This window comes from Fukomys damarensis, unplaced genomic scaffold (genome assembly GCF_012274545.1).
Source record: "Fukomys damarensis isolate Sample0158 unplaced genomic scaffold, DMR_v1.0_HiC HiC_scaffold_19, whole genome shotgun sequence".
NCBI classification, from domain to species: Eukaryota; Metazoa; Chordata; class Mammalia; order Rodentia; family Bathyergidae; genus Fukomys; species Fukomys damarensis.
The window spans coordinates 5,394,338-5,401,921 of record NW_022900931.1 but is presented as its reverse complement, the minus strand read 5'-3'; the positions used below and the strand labels follow the sequence as shown (position 1 = coordinate 5,401,921).

The 7,584-nt window shown below is 53.2% G+C and overlaps 1 protein-coding gene and 1 long non-coding RNA gene across 4 annotated transcripts in view; one reads left to right on the top strand and one right to left on the bottom strand.

Annotated features, from left to right (window-relative positions):
• Positions 1-4,282: 4,282 nt before the first annotated feature.
• LOC117286940 overlaps positions 4,283-7,584 on the bottom strand; it is a 3,814-nt gene continuing 512 nt past the window's right edge. Inside the window, exons 2-5 of the long non-coding RNA XR_004518109.1 lie at positions 7,337-7,556; positions 6,431-6,608; positions 5,329-5,654; positions 4,283-4,693 (exon numbers count right to left, since the gene is read on the bottom strand). This is a non-coding gene — a long non-coding RNA (uncharacterized LOC117286940). The remainder of the gene's footprint in view (positions 4,694-5,328; positions 5,655-6,430; positions 6,609-7,336; positions 7,557-7,584) is intronic.
• The window catches only part of Tspo (translocator protein), a 6,829-nt gene continuing 4,315 nt past the window's right edge, over positions 5,071-7,584 (top strand). Inside the window, exon 1 of one of the 3 annotated variants that reach the window (XM_010634383.3) lies at positions 5,071-5,303. The gene's annotated coding sequence lies outside the window, so the exon portion shown is untranslated. Of the gene's footprint in view, positions 5,304-6,601; positions 6,986-7,584 lie in introns of those variants that run through there. The other 2 variants (XM_010634384.3, XM_010634381.3) reach the window with 2 other exon arrangements.

Here is a 7,584-nt window from a genome sequence, read left to right as displayed (position 1 = left end):
GAAACTTGAGGCGCCCCGGTGGCCGCGGGCGCCCCAGGCCCACGCGACTCGCGGCACCCGAGTGCGCATGGTAAAACACCTTCCTAGGCTTGTTACCGTGGTGACCGGTTCCGGACTGCGGCGGCGCGACGCAGCGTAGTCCTATGCCTATTTCCTGCCGGGCTGTCTGGAGCACCCGGGGACCAGAAGAAAGGTTCCGGTATAATCGGTTCCGTCCGGCCTCCAAGACCTTTGCAGCTGCGTGTTGAAGTCCTGTAACCAGTGCATCTCTTTAATCCTCCCCAGGCAAGAACCAGACATAAAGCCTTGAATGAAGACTAGATGCATTTCAATGTAATAATCTTTTTAAAAATTGTTATGTATATTTGCAATACATAACAGTTGATTTCGTGTTAGGTTATGCAGACTTAAAGAAAAATGAAATCATGTCATTTGCAGGAAAATAGATGGAACCTGAGAAATACTGTTAAGCAAAGTATTTACTGCTTCTACTGAGACTGTGTATGGTACTTGAAACTCTTCCAGGTTCTTCCTTGCATACGATTCTGCCAACAACATTAAGCAAGATAACAGCCCTTTTTTGTTTCCTATAAACCAGACACAGTGCCCCGCGCATAAGCACCCAATAAATCTTTGTGCCATTGAACAAAGTCTTGTATTTTTTTACATTATTTTAATCTCACGGCAAGCAGTAATAAATAGTTGGTATTATTATCCTCAGTTTATAGACAAAGCCTCCAAGATTGAGTGCTAGGTGGTTAGTGTCAGATCAGGTCTTGGAAGGTGGGGTTGTCTAGCTTCTGAGAGCTGTTATAGGCTGGGTCATTGGGAGAGTCTTACCTTGACCTCACCCCAGCAGCTCTCTTTCCCTCTGACCTGCCCTCATTTCCTGTCAGCTTCCTCTAAGGAGCCCAGGACATGCGTGCACACTACACTAAATGACAAGCTTAAGGTAGGGCCATGTCTTAGTCCGCTGGCTACTGCAACAATGGCACAGACTGGGAAGCCTTGGTGACCGGAAAAAATGTATTCTTTACAGTTTCTGAGGCTGGGCAAGTGAGAGATCAGGGTGCTTGTGGATCCTGTGTCTGATGACGGTGTGCTTCCAGTTTGCAGATGACCTCACATGGGGGAAAGCAGAGCAGAAGGTCCCATGGGTCCTCCTTCTTTTACATTCATGCCTTTACAAGGGCTGCACTCTCATGACTTACTACCTCCCAAAGGTCTGGTCTCTTAAATCCCCTCACCCTGGGGATGAGGCTTCTGCAGATGGGTTTTTGGCCAGTGCATCATTCATCCCATAGCAAACCGCATCGACAAGGCTGCTTTGCTGAGTTTGGCTGAAGAATTCAGTAAACAAAGACCTAGTGCTCAGGATGTCCACAGCAGTCTTGCTTTGGATGAGGAAAAAGCGGAGGAAAGCTGCGTGTCCAACTAGAGAGGGATTTGTTAAATGAAATACAGCGATGTATACAGTGCTACGGTCATAAAAGATACAGGGGGATCTTCAGGTTACGATGTTCACAGAGCAGACACCACCTCTGGAAACCCATAAATCCGCAGCAAAGGGCCTGCGGAAGACATAAATTCCACTCAGGAAGAACAGGGAAGGGAGTCCCAGCAGCAGACTCTGGAAGCTGCTCAGAGGCAGACTGGAGCTGCCTGACTCCACTGACTTCTGACAGTGAAATCTCTCGCAGCAGAAGGGAAAGCTGAAAACCAACTCATTCCAAAGCTTTGGAATTGGCAGCATCAGCTGCTTTTAGACCTAAGGGTGAAAGAAGGCTATACAAAGAAGGTTAGATCCTTAGGTCGCTGCCCTCTCCCTGCCCCACTCTGGAAAACATCTGGGCTGTCTGTTAGAAATGGTCAGCGTGTGGCTGGGCAGGCCGGGGACAGCAGCAGATGTGGACATGCTGCTGACACAGGTCGGCCCTGCACGCTGAGGGCGGAGATCCCACCCACCCCCAGCAGGCTCCCTTGGAGCCAGAGCCTGACCCCTCTGACAAGGCAGACAGTTTCCCAACAAATGTCCCAGCAAGTTCACCTCAGAGTAAAGCTAAAGTGTCATCCACAGGCTTATTCTGTTCAGTCCTTTTAATCATGAGCAAGATTCCCCAGCACTTGAGGAAATCCTTTTATAAATAGGGAGAGAACAAAAAGTACATAGAGTTTAGAAACCATGAAGAGAGACAAAAACAATTGTTTTAAGGAAACAATCATCGATAGCTTTAAGAGGTAAGAGCTGAACATAGAAATGCACACCTGTAATCTCAGCACTCGAGGCTGAGGCAGGAGGATCACTGTGAGTTCTAGGTCAGCCTGGGCTACACAGTGAATTCAAGGCCAGCCTGGGCTACATAGCAAGGCTGTGTCTCCAAAAACACATTCCCCCCCCACTAATAAAAGAGAATCTCTTAAATATTAAAAATAGGGAAGAAGCCGGGTGAGGTGGCACATGACTGTAATCCCAGTACTCGGGAGGCTGAGGCAGGAGAATCGCTGTGAGTTCAAGACCAGCCTGGGTTACATAGTTCAGGGCCAGCCTGAACTACAAAGCACGACCCTGTCTCAAAAAAAAAAAAAAAAAAAAAAAAAAGCAAAGAAGAATTGTTGAAAACTACATAAAAGGCCAGAAGACAAAGTTGTGGGGGGAAAAAATCATCCAAATCTGAAAAATAAAATATAGCAAGCATTTCCAAAATGGCCTATTGAGTGCTGGCACAGGGGATGAAATTAGACCCTCACAGAGGGATTTTTAGTGTCAAATTCCAAAACTCGAACCCAAATTTTAAACTCTCCCAGAAGGAGCCAAGTCGGTTCCATAGCAAGGTGCAGCAATAGCCTGGACTCCTCACGCCACACCCGGCCACCATGGGGGGAGGGGAGAGCACGAGCTTTCACAACGGTCCCCTCCTCCCGTGCCCTCTTTGGCAAGAGCTCCTGGAGGATAGGCTCCGCCCAGACGAGGGAGCCAGGTGGGGTTTGCCGCTGCCAGTTTATGGAAGAGATTTCACAGCTCACCGCCCCCCCCCGAGGCTGGGCAGCTTAGGGTCGGGGCCACGTCTGGTGGGACTTTCTTGCTGGAGTGGACTCTCAGCAGAGTCCCAGGGCAGGGCAGAGAACCAAACAGCAAGTGTGTTGTGCTCGAGGGACAGAGTCACACTGGCTGTTACCACAGACCCACCCTGTAAGCGCCTTAGTCTCACTCCACTGATGGCTAAGTTCCAGACAGCACAGCCTCAGGACCTAAGCACCTCTACTGGTTCCACTCCCCCCACGCTGTAGTGGGGACGGAATCGAGGGCTTTCCCATTGAGCCACATCTTCAGCCTATTTATTTAGAGATAAGTTCTTACACAATCAAGTCACTAAGTCTCCCAGGCTTAGTTTGAACTTTTCGATCCTCCTGCCTCAGCCTCCCAGAATGCTGGGATTACAGGTGTATGTTGTTCCCTGCTCTTCAACCCTCACCGTGGGGATTACATTTCTCACAAGCTGTGGTGAGGACATTCAAGCCGTAGTGACTGTGCCAGCCAGATACAAGAGTCCATCTAGGCATGGGGGTGAGGCCTGAGGGGGACATGTACACCAGGCTTGTGCGGCTGGACCAGTGCACCCGGTTATGCTGAGTGCTGTCCGTCTCAAGCCTTCTGCTGCCACCATCTGCAGGGTTACATACAGGACCCAGTGAGCCTGGCCCCGAGTGCCTTTCTGCTCAGGGCCCATGCAGATCACAGGCGGCTGGGCCCCCTTTGTCCCCAGTCCGCCCAGGACACTTGATACACCTGGCAGGAACAATCAGTCGCCCCACTCAGATCTGAATGAGGGACGCAGGAACTGAGGAACAAGAGGACAGATGAGCCCAGGCCCTGAAGTGCCGTGTTCAGTGCCCTTGTCACAGCTCTGAGAGCTCCAGGCCTCCCTGCAGGGGAGCCCCACTCACTCTTTACCCTCTGGCCAGCCTGCACAACTGAGCAAGATCCTGTCTCAAAACCAAAATTAAAAAATAAAAAAGGACCGGCGGGGGGAGTGTAGTTTGGTGGTAGAGCGCTTGCCTAGCATATGCCTTTCCTGCATTCAGTCCCCAGTACTGCAAAAATAAACATCTCAACACTCGGGAGGCTGAGGCAGGAGGATTGCTGCACACTCGAGACCCGCCTGGGCTCCACAGTGAATTCAAGGCCAGCCTGAACTACACAGTGAGACCTTGTCTCAAAAAACATAAATAAATAAGCAAAACTCTAAAAAAAAAGGAAGGGCATCTTCAAAGTTGAGGTAGAGATGGCCTTTGAGGGTGGAGACACTGCAGGGGCTTCTTAGACCACCCCTGGGGCTACCCGGTAGCCAGAGTAGAGCACCCCCAGTGAACCTTGTTGTTACAGTCTTAAAGTATGCACATGTTTTATATACATAGCTATTGGAAATGTGTCACAGTTAAAACAACGTAGGGAAACACTTGTTAATGTACAAAGAGGCTCCTGATTTTTTATTGCAAGGGCAAGAAAACAAGTTACACAACTGCGTATTGCCTGAAAGTTCTCGTACAGGAAAAGGAACACGTGCCCTGCTTTGAAAGAACAAAGGTGTTTGACAATGCTTCCTCTAGGTGACGGGAGTGGGTGGTTGTATTTTTTCTTCTTTCTTGCCTCTTTCTTTTGTTTACTTATTTTTCTTTTGCTTTAAAACAGGGTCTTAAAAAAGAAAAAGACGACAGGGTCTTGCTATGTAGTTTGGGCTGGCCTTGAACTCACTATGTAGCCCAGGCTGGCTTCAAACTCCTCCTGCCTCAGCCTCCCAAGTGCTGAGATGACAGGCGTGCTTCCCCATAGCCAAGTCCGGCTTTTATAAAAACCGCGGACTACTCCTGTCACAAAAGCCAACACATGCTGTAGGGGGATGTGGTGCTCTGTGGCAGACCACTCGGACCCAAGCCAGGGCAGGCTGTAATATGGAGCGGGCAATTCCCCCATGCTTGGCTCCAGTGTACTGGGAGCTGGACAGAAGCCTGCATGACTCCCAGGAGCGTGTTGGACGCTTCCTTGGGCTAGTGGTTTTTCCACCAACAGCTGCCTTGGTGATCCAAGTTCTGATCTGTGGAGCTGCAGAGCTCCTAGTGAGAAGACACTGCAGCTGAAGACCGTGGGACTCCGATCCGCATTCTACCACCGGAGCCGCCCATCCCTTGATCGGTTTCAGTAGCTTACTAGTTAACCGTCACCCACTTTGGGTCAGTTCTGCAAGTACGCCTGGCCCTCCTTTCCACAAGCCTTGCCTGTGTCCGCTGACATCACCAGATGCCACGTGAGTTCCCCTACCCCATTCTTACCTACACCTGTGTAATCAGTAAGTGGCCAAGGTGGCCACTGGGTGCCCTGGCCGGGGGCAGCGTGTGCAGAGACTTAGAGGCAGAAGGTCAGGAGGTGACTTGTGCCGGAGCTTCCCTGGGTCCAAGGCCGTGGGACCCACAAAGTGGGGCATCGTCAGGAAGTGAGCACTGCGTCGGATTCCCAGACAGACCACCGGGTATGGGGCGCAGCAAAAAGGCCCAGCTCAGCAAGGGATTCAAATCACCGAGAGAGGGCGGGACAGCAGTTTATTTCCATTTTGTATCTCTGTGTTTCTATGGGAAGGGGAAACCATCAGCTGTGGTTGCTGGGGAAACAAGAGACACAAGCAGAGGGTTGGAGAAGGGGGAGCAGGGCTTTCCAAGATGTTTTGGTCTAGGGAGTTTGCATGACAGCTGTGCTCATAGTCACAGTGTATCTTCCATCGTGGAGGAATTTCAGTTTCCTCTCGATCATGTTTCCTGTGGCAGCTGGGGGACAAGCAGGGAGCTGGGGAAGTGGGTGGAGGGAGGCAGGCAGAAGTCCGACACAGGGAGGCCGGTGGACATGGGGCCTGCACACCTGTGGCACGAATCCCAGGGGTGGCAGCTCACAGTGACCCACTGTCCTCCTCTGGGAATGGGCGCCAGCTCCCCGGGTGGCCTGAGTGTTCCTCAGCAGCAGGGAGCTGAAGGCAGAGTCCCACTCTCCAGGTGGCCCTCCGCTCCAGGCCCTGTGCACAGCTGGAGAGAGCTGGGGGAGGCGTCTTCCGCCCCGCTCCTCACAGGAAGAGGCAGAGGGCTGGCAGTGCCATGCCGGTGTGGCCAGGGGACACCTCCGCTGGGGACAGCGGGCATGGTGCCAGGGCCACCTTACTTCTAGGGGCAGGAATACACTTTTGGGGGGTCCTGGGGATTGAACTCGGGACCTTGTGTTTGCAAGGTAGGTGGCAGAACCACTGAGCCGAATCCCTGGCCCTTTGTTTGTTTTTAAAATCAGAAGAAAAAGATGAATCTAGCCTGAGTTATACTAGACTTTTCACCAATACAGTAATACACACATACATGCATATATAATATATAGTATTAAAATACATATACATACACGCAGGTCCTTGAAAAGTAGTCACAAGGCAACCCTGGCTGGTCCCCAGGGAGTCTCCAGGCCCCCGGGCTGCTCTCCTCCTCTGGCTGTGTAGACCCGGTGGCTGGTGCAGGCTGAGGGGCACAGCCAGGCGAGCCAGCTGAGGGGTTGGGGACAGCGACAGGGAAGCAGAGCCCACCTGTGGGTGAGGGGTGAGTGACCCTGGTTAGGTGCCCCTGGCCGCTCCTGCTCACACAGCACCACTTGTCCGTGCCCGCCTTACGGGCGGCGCCCTTTCGTAGACGAGGAGCTGGAGGCCGCCGGGCCAGTCTAAGGGAGCCCTGGAGGGTCAGGGACCTGGCGCTGCAGGACTTGCTGAGACGCAAGCAGCGAGGCTCCCCGCCCAGCCACCGGCAGGGAACCAACGCCGGATCGCGCCTCCGCCTCAGCTCCAGGGCGGGGCCGGGCAGGGCGGGGACTCGGCCGCCAGTGCTCAGTGCCCTGCGGAGAGCGGTGAGTGGCGGGACTGGGAAACTCGGGCTCCGCCGGCTGCAGGCGAGGAGGGCGCCCGGCAAGGTCTGCGCTGCGCGGAGAGGGGCGAGAGGCCAGGCTCGGGGCGAAGCAAGCCTTGTAGGGGGCGGGAATCTCAGGCGTCCGGAGGAGGCTGGGACTCGGGGAAACTGAGGCTGGCTCGAGCCGGGAGCCGGGGTGTGCACCGGGAGATCCGTTCCCAAAGCCTGTTTCCTCTGCGGGAGCCCAGGGCGCCCTCCCTCCCAGCCCCAGCCGAGGTCGTGTGGGGCGCTCGGGGACAAGGGCCCGGCTCGAGCTGTCAGGAGGCCGCTGCTTTTTACTCTCCACGCTTTACTTGACTCCCTCCCCACCCATTATTTGACTTTTGAATGCTTGCTCTGCTCGCGTTTTACTTACTCTGACCGTGTAGGCGGAGCCGGAAGACTTTCTCTGTTTTAAAAAGCGATCAGTCTCCCTGAAGCAACTTCGCCGCGCCACAGACCTCCCCGTCCCCCGCTGGCTGCGGCTCGACTCGTTACTTTCTCAGTGAAAGAGGCTCACTTTCGGGGCCAGGGATGTAGCTCAGTGCCGCTGCCCCTGTCTGGAGAGCACAAGGTCCTGAGTTCCATTTCTGACACTGAGAAAAAAAAAAAAAAAAAAAAAAA